Source organism: Dama dama, chromosome 17 (assembly GCF_033118175.1).
Source record: "Dama dama isolate Ldn47 chromosome 17, ASM3311817v1, whole genome shotgun sequence".
Taxonomy (NCBI): domain Eukaryota; kingdom Metazoa; phylum Chordata; class Mammalia; order Artiodactyla; family Cervidae; genus Dama; species Dama dama.
Window position 1 is genome coordinate 58,824,200 of NC_083697.1, and position 13,931 is coordinate 58,838,130.

The 13,931-nt window shown below is 38.2% G+C and overlaps 1 pseudogene; it reads left to right on the plus strand.

Moving 5' to 3' along the window:
- Nucleotides 1-465: 465 nt before the first annotated feature.
- LOC133071849 (phytanoyl-CoA hydroxylase interacting protein-like) overlaps nucleotides 466-13,931 on the plus strand; it is a 108,367-nt pseudogene continuing 94,901 nt past the window's right edge.

The window sequence follows — 13,931 nt, forward strand, 5'->3', positions numbered from 1 at the left end:
CCGTGACTGGAGGAAATTGTAAACAAGTAGGGGAGAGGGGAAGAGAGAAGTGGGGTCTAGCCTTCAGCCTGTGTGTCTGGGTCAATGGGTGGAGTTTTGTCACCTGAGTTACCACGAAAGTACTCTTAAAGTATGGGCTGGGGGACAGCAACGTCAGCATCTCCTGGACTTACGTTAGAGATGCACAATCTCAGGTCCTGCCTCAAACCTGCTAAAGCAGAATCTGCGAATGGATTTGCATGTTGCAGTGTGAGAAGCACTGACCAGCCATCTTTCTGGTTCATACTCACATTAACGTTTAAGAAGTGCTGGCATGGGACTCTGTCAGGATTCCAAGTAGAAGTCAGAATACCAATAACTGGCATGAATGTCTGACTGTAATAGGGTTGAGGTCAAATCCTTACTGAGTGTTTTGGGTTCACAAGGTGATTCATGAAACAAAGGAGGCCTCTCTGCGGTTGTAAGATGAGCACAAAGGTAAGTGAAGACACGGCCCTGAAGGGGTCTAGACAATAGGCAGCAAGTATAAAGGCCCTAGGGTGGAATGCACTCCGTGTGTGTGTGTGTGTGTGTGTGTGTGTGTGTGAGAGAGAGAGAGAGAGAGAGAGAGAGAGAGAGAGAGAGAAAGGAGGCTATGTGTCTAGGGCAGAGAGAGGGAGACTGTGATAGTGGGAATGGATTTTGTTGACCTAGTAGATAATGGTAAGGGCTTGGGATGGTATCATGAGTGGAGTGGGTGCCATTGGAAGGTTTTGAGTGAAGGAGTCACATGATTTGGCTTTTAGTTGGCATCTCTCCCCACACAGCGTGGCTTAGTTTCATTGAGTTAGACAAGGCTGTGGTCCGTGTGATCAGATTGGCTGGTTGTTTGTGATTGTGGTTTCAGTCTGTCTGCCCTTTGATGCCCTCTCTCAGTGCCTAGTCTAACTTGGGTTTCTCTTACCTTGGACGTGGGGTATCTCTTCACGGCTGCTACAGCAAAATGCAGCTGCTGCTTCTTACCTTGGACGTGGGGTAGCTCCTCTCAGCCACTCCTGCACCGAGAGCCCCTTGGACTGCAAGGAGATCCAACCAGTCCGTCTTAAAGCATATCAGTCCTGGGTGTTCATTGGAAGGACTGATGTTGACGCTGAAACTCCAATCCTTTGGCCACCTGATGTGAAGAGCTGACTCATTTGAAAAGACCTTGTTGCTGAGAAAGATTGAGGGCAGGAGGAGAAGGGGATGACAGAGGATGAGATGGTTGGATGACATCACTGACTCAATGGACATGGGTTTGGGTTGACTCCGGCAGTTGGTGATGGAGAGGGAGGCCTGGCGTGCTGTGGTTCATGGGGTCGCAAAGAGTTGGACACGACTGAGCGACTGAACTGAACTGAACTGAACTGAGGCTTCGCTCCAAGTGATTTGCTGAGAATAGACGGAAGGGGGAGAGACGGGTAAGGCAGCCAGGTCGGGGCCAACTGCAGGAATTCTAGAGAGAAGCTAACAAGGTGTCTTGGAACAGGGTGAAAACAATGCAGGTGAGGTGACATGCTTAGGATCTGGTCATATTTTGAAAGTAGAACTGGTTGGACTTGATGATGATTGATTAATAGCATGTGGGAGCAAGAGAAGAATCTCCCCAGGGCTATTGTGTATGCTTCACAAGATCAGCCTTCCTAGAAGACTTCATACACCCCCCTTTCAGGGCTAAAACAGGCTGAGGAAGTTGTCTCTAGCAGGAAAAATAAGTCAAGAAAGTTATCTCATAAAAGCATAGACATTATGAGAGTAACTTTGAAAGTTTTATTATTTGGCAAAATGGAAAGTTGGCAAACCCTGATTTTCTGTTGTTATTGTAGTTTTAAGGGTCAATAAACATCAAAATCTTGGAGCCTCCAAAATAAAGGCTGGTTTATATGGTCTATAGCATTTTTTTTTCCATGCAGCTCCACCCCATACAACCCTATGTTCTTCTATGTAAGTTTCCGATAGCTGCTGTAGCTAGTTACTACTTGGTGTCTTGAAATACAGAAATTTGTTTTCTCATCATTCTGGAGATCAGAAGTCCAAAATCAGTATCACTAGGTCAAAAATCAAGATGTTAGCAAGGTCACATTCCCTCTGGATGCTCTAGGGGTTAATCCATTCTTTGGTTTCTTCATTTTCTGGTGGCTACCAGCATTCCTTGGCTTGTGGTCACATCAGTCCAGTCTTTAAGGCCAAACTCTTCAAATCTCTATGTTCTGTCTTCATATTACCTGTTCCTATGTGTTCCTATTTGACTCCAGAGAGTCAAAACTCTCTCTGCCTTCTTTTTAAAAGATACACTTAATTGCATTTATTACCAGCCTGCTTAGGTAATCCAGGATAATCCTTCCATTTCAAGATCCTTAAACTCATCATTCAAGTCTTCCCCTCCCTTTTTTGACTATAAAAGAAAAAGAAAAAAAAGTTAAATTTCAGGCATACAAAACTGGAATTGGGCAGCCACTGAGGATGTGGTATCAGAAAACTTCCTTCACTATTAAGGACTTGAACCAAACCCAAGGCCACCACAAGCCACATTCAGGACAATATCTGCAACCTGCAACCTTATGATCTCAAGGTTCCACTTAGAAGTATGCAACCATTTCAGACTCCAACCAATCCTTGCTTAACACAAACCCTCACTTTTTGCCAGTTTCAATTATAATTCTTGAGAGACAACTTATGTAATACTGTGACCTAGCAGCTTTTACTTTTATGGCTTCCTCCATACTGTAGTCTGGTGGAACACAATTCAGACATTTCTTAATCTGTGTCTCTGGGGCTGCAGTCCTAAAAAACCCTCAGTAGTGTAGAGTTAGTCACTCAGTTGTGCCCAACTCTTTGCAAGCCTATAGAATGTAGCCCAGCAGGTTCCTCTGTCCATGGAATTCCTCAGGCAAGAATATTAGAGTGAGAAGCCTTTCCCTTCTCTACAATATCTTCCTGACCTAGAGATCAAACCCAAGTCTCCTGCATTGCAGGCAGATTCTTTACTGACTTAGCCACCTGGGTAGCCTTGTAAATGCTTCTGTATTTCAATCAGGTCTCTGTTTCTGAAATTTTGGTGAACATAGCTGACGTGGTTGGCACGATCCAGATCAGTGCTCCCTCAGCAGTCCGGCAGTTGTTCAGACCCTATGTACGGTACCTACGCAGACCCACTGAGTCCAGCCTTCTCTTCAGTTGCATTAGAGCTCCAGGTGAGTGCTCCTGGAGCCAAACCTCCCATTTGGTTGAGCTCTAGGTCTTTATTTGAGGATTTATTTTAGATTTTATTTTTAATCTCAGCATTCAGATTCAAGGTTTTTCCATCTTGTGATTCACGTTTCAGGTTTTCTGTCTTCATGGCTTGGTAAGAGATGTGAGTTTCAGGTTTTCTTTCTTCTTTTGGTGACTTCTCAGAATAAGGGGAAGTTTTTACAGGAAAAATTTAAAGAAAAATGAACTCTTAGGAGCTTGTGCCAACTTTATATTTAACACCTGTAATTATACCCCTATTCTATAATTACTTATATAAATGGGTCCATTTAACCTCGAGTGATTTAAATTTCTGTTGGCTAAAATAGGGAGCTCTCAAAACCCCCAAATTTGTCTATCTTCATGCATGACTAGAGAAAATATGAGATAGACAAAATGAATGGGAAGCATATTTTAATTGGTATCTAGAGGATTTTAAACTTAGTGCTGAGAAAATTGCTTCCCTCCCAGCTGCAAATGAGCAATGTATACGTATTATTTTTCATGACTCTTTGCCCTGTGGTAACATTTTTTGGATAAATTTACTACCTATATTTCCTGATCCCATTGGATAAAAATTCAATAAAAAGCAATAATACTTCCTTCTTACAATAACAGCTTGTGGCTTCTAATTAGCTAGATGTAGGAAATTTCAATTATTTGGCAATGCAAGAGAGGAAGTTTAAAAGTTTTTCCCAGTCACTTAGATGACCTTCAAGTAGAAACCTTAAAATCTTTGTTTAACTATATAGGCTATATGAGAACTAAAATTCTAAAGTTTATCCCAAATTCTGGAAGCACAACCATGGATTCACTATAGTTTCAATTATTAAATTTTATAAAATATGTGACTATCAGTCAAGGAAACACTTCCAAATATCTGTTTAAATATGTTCGGAGAACGCTGCTCCAATAAGTGTGAAGGTATAGGAAAGGTAAAGTGACAACAAGTATTTTAAAGTCTCACTTAAGTCTTTCTTCTATCAAAAAAAAAAATTCCTAGAGCAAATACTGTTCATCCAGTTATACTGTCTTATGTGTGATATGGACCAGATATGCCAGATTTGGGCACCAAGAATTTTGCTTAAAACAATGTCTAAAGTCACTTCTACCTTAATTTTCAGATTGAAGAGTGAGGAAACAAACCTACAATTCCATTTTTTGTATTGCATAAGAGTGAACAGATATTTTAAAAAGATAACTCTATTAATAATGCTGTAAGGAGATTTGACTCATTTTGTTCTACATTAACTAGAATGCATGTTCCAGCACAAAGATGTTTAACTTTACCTTCTATGCTGATGCATCAATTTGTAGATAATTTCTCACAGAAGCAAATGTATCTTAAGCAGGATAACTAAATGACAATCAGTCTTTCCAGAATTTAATTTCTAAGAAAAAGAGAATCTGGATCTTTGGAATTTAAAACAAACAAACAAACAAACAAAAACGTGTTTGTACAGGCTATACATAGCTTTTCCATGACAACTAGCAACTCAAAAGGAAAGCCAAGAATAGAGCCCCAAAGTCTTCATCTAATGCCATCACTAACCTGTATTTTCCAGTGTTTGATGTTAATATACTTTAAATTAATTTGAAACTAGTGAAGTTTCTAGTGTCCTTAGGGTCCTGATACCTTCAATATCTCTCCTGAACCTGGTGGTTTCAATTCAGTTGAAATTACTTGACATCACTTATGAAAAGCCTTTGAAGTGCTTCTGCCTTGATTCAGGCTCTGAATCTACACTGAAGGGGAAAAAAAAAAAAACAGAAAAGCACAGCATCATTTTCAACATTTCTTTTTCACTCTGACTTTGTCATTTTCCTTAAATCTTCTGAACCATAATTTCTTCTGAGAGATAAAATAATTTGTGTCCCTTTTTGTAAGATGGCATGATACATTCACTTACTGGAAATTGAGTCATTGTGAAAATTATAGACAGTGTAATTTTTGGCTACTTCTAATATATATATTGCTTCAGCAATATATATTGCTTGTACTTGGTCAAGATCACATTAAAAAATATGTTAAAGCATATAGCCTGTTGCTTGGGCTACAACAGGGACTAGAATTTACTGGATAAATAGAATGATGCAATGTTCTCTTTGCCAGCTGTCAAGCCCTCTAATTTTAATGGCATTGTAACATTTGTTTTCCTCTTTCTTTCTAGAAAACTGTTTCAATGAAGTTAGGATGAGCTATCACTTGATAATATATTTCTTATTTTTAAAAATAATAAAAATAAAAACTCCCACTGTAGAAAATTAAGCAATATAAGAAAGTCCTTTGCCTCTCGACATATGTTGATATTATTCAAAGCAGCAGTTTTAGGTATTAAATGACTTATTTGTATTGGTTCTCGTGCTTTCCTTCTGTCTCATATGGCAAAGAATCTGCCTGCAAAGCACAAGACCTGGGTTCAATCCCTGGGATGGGAAGATCTCCTGGAGAGGGGAATGGCTACCTAGTCCAGTATTCTTGCCTAGGAAAATCCCATGAATATAGGTGCCTGGCAAGCTACAGTACATGTGATCACAAAGAGTCGGACATGACTGAGTGACTAATACTTCCAGTTGTAACAACTGTGCATCACACGACTCTAGGAAGAGGTTATCATATTATTCCATAAGCGTAGCCCCTCTGCTGTGGAAAAAGAGTTTATCTGTCTCATCTTCAAATGGATCAAGTCTAACTATCTCAAAATAGAAGTTTAACACTTTATAAGACATTCCATTTACATTTAACTCCGTTTGCTTTATAAAATAAAGGACTAAGTTGCTTAAGCCTCTTTTCAACTATTATTGCACTTGAGAACACTGAAAATCTATTTCAAGGTAAAGTTAGCTTATTTGTTGCTTTAATCAACATGTCATGAGCTGTGGACTCTATGAACAGGACCAAGTGTATCTGTTTAGGAGTAAGCTACTTTCCCAACTGCAGATAGTTCTAGGAAAAGTATATTAACAGGACATCCAGTGTCAGATCAAGGAGAGTGGTAACATGTTTCAGTGTTACATATCCCCAGTGTTGAAAAGCAGAATTTGTGTCCCACTGTTGCAGCATCTCTCTTTAAAAGTTTCTTAATCATCTTAGCATATAATGGGATGTCATGAACTCATGATATACCCTTATGAGCCAATTTTTGTTATGCTTTATTCTCAGTAGAAGTCCTACCAACTTTTTTTTTTTTTTTTTTTTTTTTTTTAGGTACAGAGATTTCCCATATACTTTCTCTCCCTGATCTCCACCACAGCTCCCCTCAGCAACAATATCCTGTGCTAGCATGGTACACTTGTTTCAAGCAGTGGTCCTGCACTGAAACGTCATTAACCCCTGAAGTCCAGAACTCACACTGGGCTTCCCCCTTGGTAAAGTCCACAGTTTACCTTGGACTTCTGCCTTCCCCCATGGTACCTTCTATTGTTTTTGTCAAATGTATAAAGATATATATTCAAATTTGTGGCAGCATACAAATTGGTTTCACTCACTACCCTGAAATCCATCACTCCACCTCTAAGCCTGGAAACCACTGATCTTTTGTCTTCATAGTTTTGCTTTATCCAGAATGTCATATAAATGGGATCACACAGAATTTAGATTTTCAGATTGATTTCTTTCACTTTTTAATATGTATTTATGGTTCCCTCAGGTCTATCCATGATGTGATAGCTCATTAATTTTTATCACCGAATAATAGTCCTTTGTTTGGATATAACACAGTTTGCTGAAGGATTCACCTACTGAAGGACATCTTGGTTGCTTCCAAGTTTTGGCAATTATGAATAAAGCTGCTATAATCATTGTATGTACTATATGAATTATGAATAAAGCTGCTATATTTATAGTACTAATTATATAATACACAAACATTGTGTGTACCATACAATTATGAATAAAACTGCTATAAACATTGTGTATTCCTTTGGGTAAAACAAAGGAGCATAGTTGCTGGAAAAAATTTGAGATATCAAGGTAAAACTTCATTCAAGGATGGGAACAGTAAAAGACAAAAATGGTAAAGACCTAACAGAAGCAGATAGATGGCAAGAATACACAGAAGAACTATACAGAAAAGATCTTAATGACCCAGATAACTATGATGGTATTGTCACTCACCTAGAACCAGACATCCTGGAGTGTGAAGTCAAGTGGACCTTAGGAAGCATTATTACAAACAAAGCTAGTGAAGATGATGAAACTCCAGCTGAGCTATTTACAAACCTAAAAGATGATGCTGCTAGAGTGATGCACTCAATATGGCAGAAAATTTAGAAAACTCAGCAGCACCACAAGACTAGAAAAGGTCAGTTTTCATTCCAGCCCCAAAGAAGGGCAATGCCAAAAAATGTTCAAACTATCATGCGGCTGCACTCATTTCACATACTAGCAAAGTAATGCTCAAAATCCTTCAAGCTAGGCAGCAACAGTATGTGAACCAAGAACTTCCAAACGTATAAGTGGTTTAGAAAAGGCAGATTGTTAAAAGATTGCTAAGAGCTTTGTATAATTTAGATACTGCTCATTACCACATATATCTTGTGCAAATAATTTTACCAAGTGTATATTAAATATGGTTTTATATTTAGGTCTATAATAGAGTTAGAGGTAATTTTTGTGAATGGTGTGAAGTCTGTATCATCTTGTTCAGTTGCTCAGTCATGTCCAACTATTTGTGACCCCATGGACTGCAGCATGCCAGGCTTTCCTGCCCTTCACCATCTCCCAGAGCTTGCTCAAACTCATGCCCATGGAGTTGGTGATGCCATCCAACCATCCCGTCCTCTGTTGTCCCCTTCTCCTCCTGCCTTCAGTCTTTCCCAGCATCAGGGTCTTTTCTAAGGAGTTAGCTCTTTGCATAAGGTACCCAAAGTATTAGAGTTTCAGCTTCAATCTCAGTTCTTCCAATGAATATTCATGATTGATTTCCTATAGGATTGACTGGTTTGGTCTCCTTGCAGTGCAAGGGACTCTCTAGAGTCTTCTCAGATACTATACTTCAAAAGTGTCAATTCTTTGACCCTCACCCTTCTTTTTGGTTCAACCCTCACATTAATACATGACTTTGGAAAAATCACAGTTTTGACTATATGGATCTTTGTTGGTAAATTAATGTCTCTGCTTTTTAATATGCTGTCTAGGTTGGTCATAACTTTTATTCCAAGGAGCAGGCATCTTTTAATTTCTTGGCTGCAGTCACCATCTGCAGTGATTTGTTTCCCCATCTATTTGCCATGAAGTGATGGGACCAGATGCCATGATCTTACTTTTTAGAATGTTGAGTTTTAAGCCAGCTTTTTCACTCTTCTCTTTCACCTTCATCAAGAGGCTCTTCAGTTCTTCTTCACTTTCTGCCATAAGGATGGTGTCATCTGAGTATCTGAGGTTATTGATATTTCTCCCAGCAATCTTGATTCCAGCTTGTGCTTCATCCACCCAACATTTTGCATAATATACTCTGCATATTAGTTAAATAAACAGGGTAACAATTTTCAGCCTTGACATACTGTTTTCCCAATTTTGAACCAGTCTGTTGTTCTATTTCCAGTTCTAACCGTTGCTTCTTGAGCTGCATACAGGTTTTCAGGAGGCAGGTAAGGTGGTCTGGTATCCCCATCTCTTTAGAAATTTTCCACAGTTTTTTGTGATCCACAGAGTCAAAGGCTTTAGTGTAGTCCATAAAGCAGAAGTAGATTCTTTTTCTTCCTCTGAAGTTCTCTTCATTTTTTATGATCCAACAGATGTTGGCAATTTGATCTCTGGTTCCTCTGCCTTTTCTAAACCAAGCTTGAACATCTGGAAATTCTCAGTTCATGTACAGTTGAAGCCTAGCTTGGAGAATTTTGAGCAACATTACTTTGTTCAGACATTACTTTGAACATTTACTTTGTTCATAATTTTTGTTTTGAGCAAGTTTTAGTTTGAGTAAGCTCTGGGAATTGGTGATGGACAGGGAAACCTGGTGTGCTGCAGTCTGTGGGATTGCAAAGAGTGGCACACCACTGAGTTACTGAACTAAGCTTGCTAGCGCATGAGAAGAGTGCAATTGTGTGGTTGTTTGAGCATTCTTTGGCATTGCCTTTCTTTGGGATTGGAATGAAAACTGACATTTTCCAGTCCTGTGGCCACTGCTGAGCTTTCCAAATTTGTTGGCTTATTGAGTGCAACACTTGTCTTTTAAGATTTGAAATAGCTCAGCTGAAATTCCATTATCTCCACTAGCTTTGTTCGTATGATATTTCCTACGGACTTTGCACGTGCCAAGATATCTGGCTCTAGGTGATTGATCACACCATCATGGTTATCTGGGTCCTGAAGTTATTTTTTGTATAGTTCTTCAGAGTTATTCTTGCCACCTCTTCTTGATATCTTCTACTTCTGTTAGGCCCATACTGTTTCTGTCCTATATTGTGCCCATCTTTGCATGAAATTTTCCCTTGGTATCTCTAATTTTCTTGAAGAGATCTTTAGTCTTTCCCATTCTATTGTTTTCCTGTATGTCTTTGCATTGATCACTGAGGAAGGCTTTCTTATCTCTCCTTACTATTCTTTGGAACTAGCATTCAGATGGGTGTATCTTTCTTTTTCTTCTTTGCCTTTCACTTCTCTTCTTTTCTCAGTTATTTGTAAGGCCTCTTCAGACAACCATTTTGCCTTCTTGCATTTCTTTTTCTGGGGATGGGTTTGATAACCACATCCTGTACAATGTCATGAACCACTGTCCATAGTTTTTCAGGCAGTCAGTCTATCAGATCTAATCCCTTGAATCTATTTGTCACTTCCACTGTATAAGGGATTTGATTTAACTCATATCTGAATGGCATAGTGGTTTTCCCTACTTTCTTAAATTTAAGTCTGAATTTGGCAATAAGGAGTTTGTGAGCTTAGCTACAGTCAACTCTGTCTTTTTTTTTGTTGACTGTATAGAGCTTCTCAATCTTCGACTGAAAAGAGTATGATTAATCTGACCTCAGTGTGACTGTATGGTGATGTCCATGTGTGGAGTCATCTGCTGTGTTGTTGGAAGTAGGTGTTTGCTATGACCCAGGTGTTCTCTTGGCAAAGCTCTGTTAGCCATTGCCCTGCTTCATTTTGTACACCAAAGCCAAACTGGCCTGTTACTCCAGGTATTTCTTGACTTCCTACTTGTGCATTTCAGTCCTCTAGAATGAAAAGGATATCTTGTTTGGTTATTGCTCTAGAAGGTCTTGTAGGTTTTCATAGAATGGTTCAACTTCAACTTCTTCTGCACTAGTCGTTGGGGCCTAGACTTGCATTACTTGATATTGAATAGTTTGCCTTGGAAATGAACCAAGATCATTCTGTCATTTTTGAGATTGCCCAAGTATGGACTCTTTTGTTGGCTGAAGGGCTACTCCATTTCTTCTAGAGGATTCTTGCTCACAGTAGTAAATATAATGGCTATCTGAATTAAATTTGCCCATCCAGTCCATTTTAGCTCACTGATTCCTAAAATGTTGATATCTAGCTTCTTTTTTAATTATTATTATCATTTTTGCATGTAGATATTCAGTTTTTCTAACACCATTTGTTGAAAAGATTTTCTTTGTTCCATTGTATTACCTTTTCTCTTGGCAACTGTCAGTTGACTATACCTATGTGAGTCCACTTCTGGATTATCAGTTCTGGTCCACTGATTTATTTGTGTATTTTTTGCCTATACCACACTGTCTTGCTTACTGTACTTCTAGTAAGTCTTGACATTGAATAGTGTCAGGCCTCTCACTTTGCTCCTCCTTAATGTTGTATTAGTTCTCCTGGTTCTTTGACCTCTGCATATAAACTTTAGAATTAGCTTGTAAATTTCCACAAAATAATCTTCCATGCCTTAGAGAAAATTCGCAGTTAAATTATGAAAATGTAAAGAAATATATTTAAAACAATTTTTTTTTCATTTTTATATTCTACTTGCGTTCCTCCTTTGCCTTATTTTACCTCTGTATATATGAAATACCTAAAGATTATAGTAATTAGGTTAAGTACAAATGTATTAAACACACAGTATGAAAGGAATTGCGTTTGTATGCTATAGTAACATATGTATAAGCTATCTTATAATTATTTTAATCTCTATTTCTATTCTAACACAGTAAGAGAGAACCCATCATCATTTCCAATTTAAGGTAACCACAACAAAAAATCCTCCAGTCTGAAGAGTGGCAGCAATAGCATTGCTATTTGTAACGGTTTATCTAGAAAACCCCATGTTTGTGGCATTTATTTATTTAAAAGCACTATTTAATAACAATTATACTTTAAATTACTATATTTCAGTGAATTTATACACTGTTACAGTTTTTGGAAACATGTTATTTTGCTCATTCTTATTTTGTTTATTTGGTTAAACACTTGCCTTTATAGTATATGTTCACTGATTTATTGGAATTTAATTCATAAGACCTTTGGCATAATGTAAAAATTATGCAAACTATAAATATAAATTGTTATGAGTTTTCTTCTCCAAAGAAGACATACAGATGGCTAACAAACACATGAAAAGATGCTCAACATCACTCATTATTAGAGAAATGCAAATCAAAACCACAATGAGGTACCATTACACGCCAGTCAGGATGGCTGATATCCAAAAGTCTACAAGCAGTAAATGCTGGAGAGGGTGTGGAGAAAAGGGAACCCTCTTACACTGTTGGTGGGAATGCAAACTAGTACAGCCGCTATGGAAAACAGTGTGGAGATTTCTTAAAAAACTGGAAATAGAACTGCCATATGACCCAGCAATCCCACTTCTGGGCATACACACTGAGGAAACCAGATCTGAAAGAGACATGTGCACCCCAATGTTCATCGCAGCACTGTTTATAATAGCCAGGACATGGAAGCAACCTAGATGCCCATCAGCAGATGAATGGATAAGGAAGCTGTGGTACATATACACCATGGAATATTACTCAGCCAGTAAAAAGAATTCATTTGAACCAGTCCTAATGAGATGGATGAAGCTGGAGCCCCTTATACAGAGTGAAGTAAGCCAGAAAGATAAAGAACATTACAGCATACTAACACATATATATGGAATTTAGAAAGATGGTAACGATAACCCTATATGCAAAACAGAAAAAAAGACACAGAAATACAGAACAGACTTTTGAACTCTGTGGGAGAATGTGAGGGTGGGATATTTCAAAAGAACAGCATGTATACTATCTATGGTGAAACAGATCACCAGCCCAGGTGGGATGCATGAGACAAGTGCTCCAGCCTGGTGCACTGGGAGGACCCGGGGGAATCAGGTGGAGAGGGAGGTGGGAGGGGGGATCGGGATGGGGAATACATGTAAATCCATGGCTGATTCATATCAATGTATGACAAAACCCACTGAAATGTTGTGAAGTGATTGGCCTCCAACTAATAAAAAAAAATAAATTAATTAATTAAAAAAAATTGTTATGAGATGATGAACTTAAGGACAGAAGACATCATGGAACAACTTAAGGACAGAAGACATCAAAGGAGCATGAACCAGTTCCTTTGTTCAAGAAGACATCAGCTGTGAAGCTGGTCAACTGACATTTAGATCTAATTTCCCTCTATAAGCAGTGTGTGACTTTTAGTTAACCCTAGTGTTTCTTAGCCTCGATTTCTCCAGTGTAAAATGAAGATAATGATGTTTATTTTAAAAATCGTAGGGATTAAACTAGAAATTATTTATATAAGTTTCCTGTCATACTGGTAACATAAGTATGTGAAAGCGGTTTTGTAGCTCAGATCCTGTTGATTGTTCTTATACATCAGGGAGTCACAAAATGGTTCGTCTTCTAGGAAAAAGAGATGAAGTAGTTCCTTCTCTTCTTCTGAACTTCTTTTCATGCTCTGTGTTTACTGCATTTCAGATAAAATATGCATTGGGTGAAATTGAACACAAGCTCACACACACGCATGCAGGCAACAGGAGGATGACATAAACTGTCCAAGTTTACAGAAATGAGGAGACCATAAAAGCAGAAGAAATCACATATGACAGAATATACAGTAGCTTAGAGTTGGGTTCTGGTGATAGTATCTGATTAAGGTAAATCAGATTCTTTAGTAGAGTGTAATTATTGACTGTGTTTTTTTGTCAAAATTTACATTATCTTTCTGGAAATCTGTGGACCTTGTTTTAAGTGAATGTTGACCATTACCGAGTTCCAAGAAACATCTAGATACATTTTCTGCTGAAGTGAGGCTGGATGATTAGTGGTAACATGATTTTGACAGTATTTCAGCCTCCATATTCCTATCTTTCTAGAAAAATTTATCCTCATAATAAATGATACATCAAATTCTATTTTATAATGCCTTTAATTATTCCCTTATGTCATCCTATCGCTTGTATATGAAATAACTCTTTGGAAAAAGCTTTCTTTTCCAATATGTGGATTCAGAAAATACTTGTACAATTTTTGATGGTTTTATTCTCAAATGAATTTTCAGTGCAAATGATATCTACCAAAAGAGACTTCCAAGTTTAAATCTATTTTTGTTAACATCATTAAGTGTTTTTAATGATGTTTTATTAACATCATTAAGTCACAGGCTTCCCTTGTGACTCAGCTGCTAAAGAATCCTCCTGCAATGTGGATGACCTGGGTTTGATCCCTGGGTTGGGAAGATCCCCTGGAGAAGGGAAAGGCTACCCACTCCAGGATTCTGGCCTGGAGAA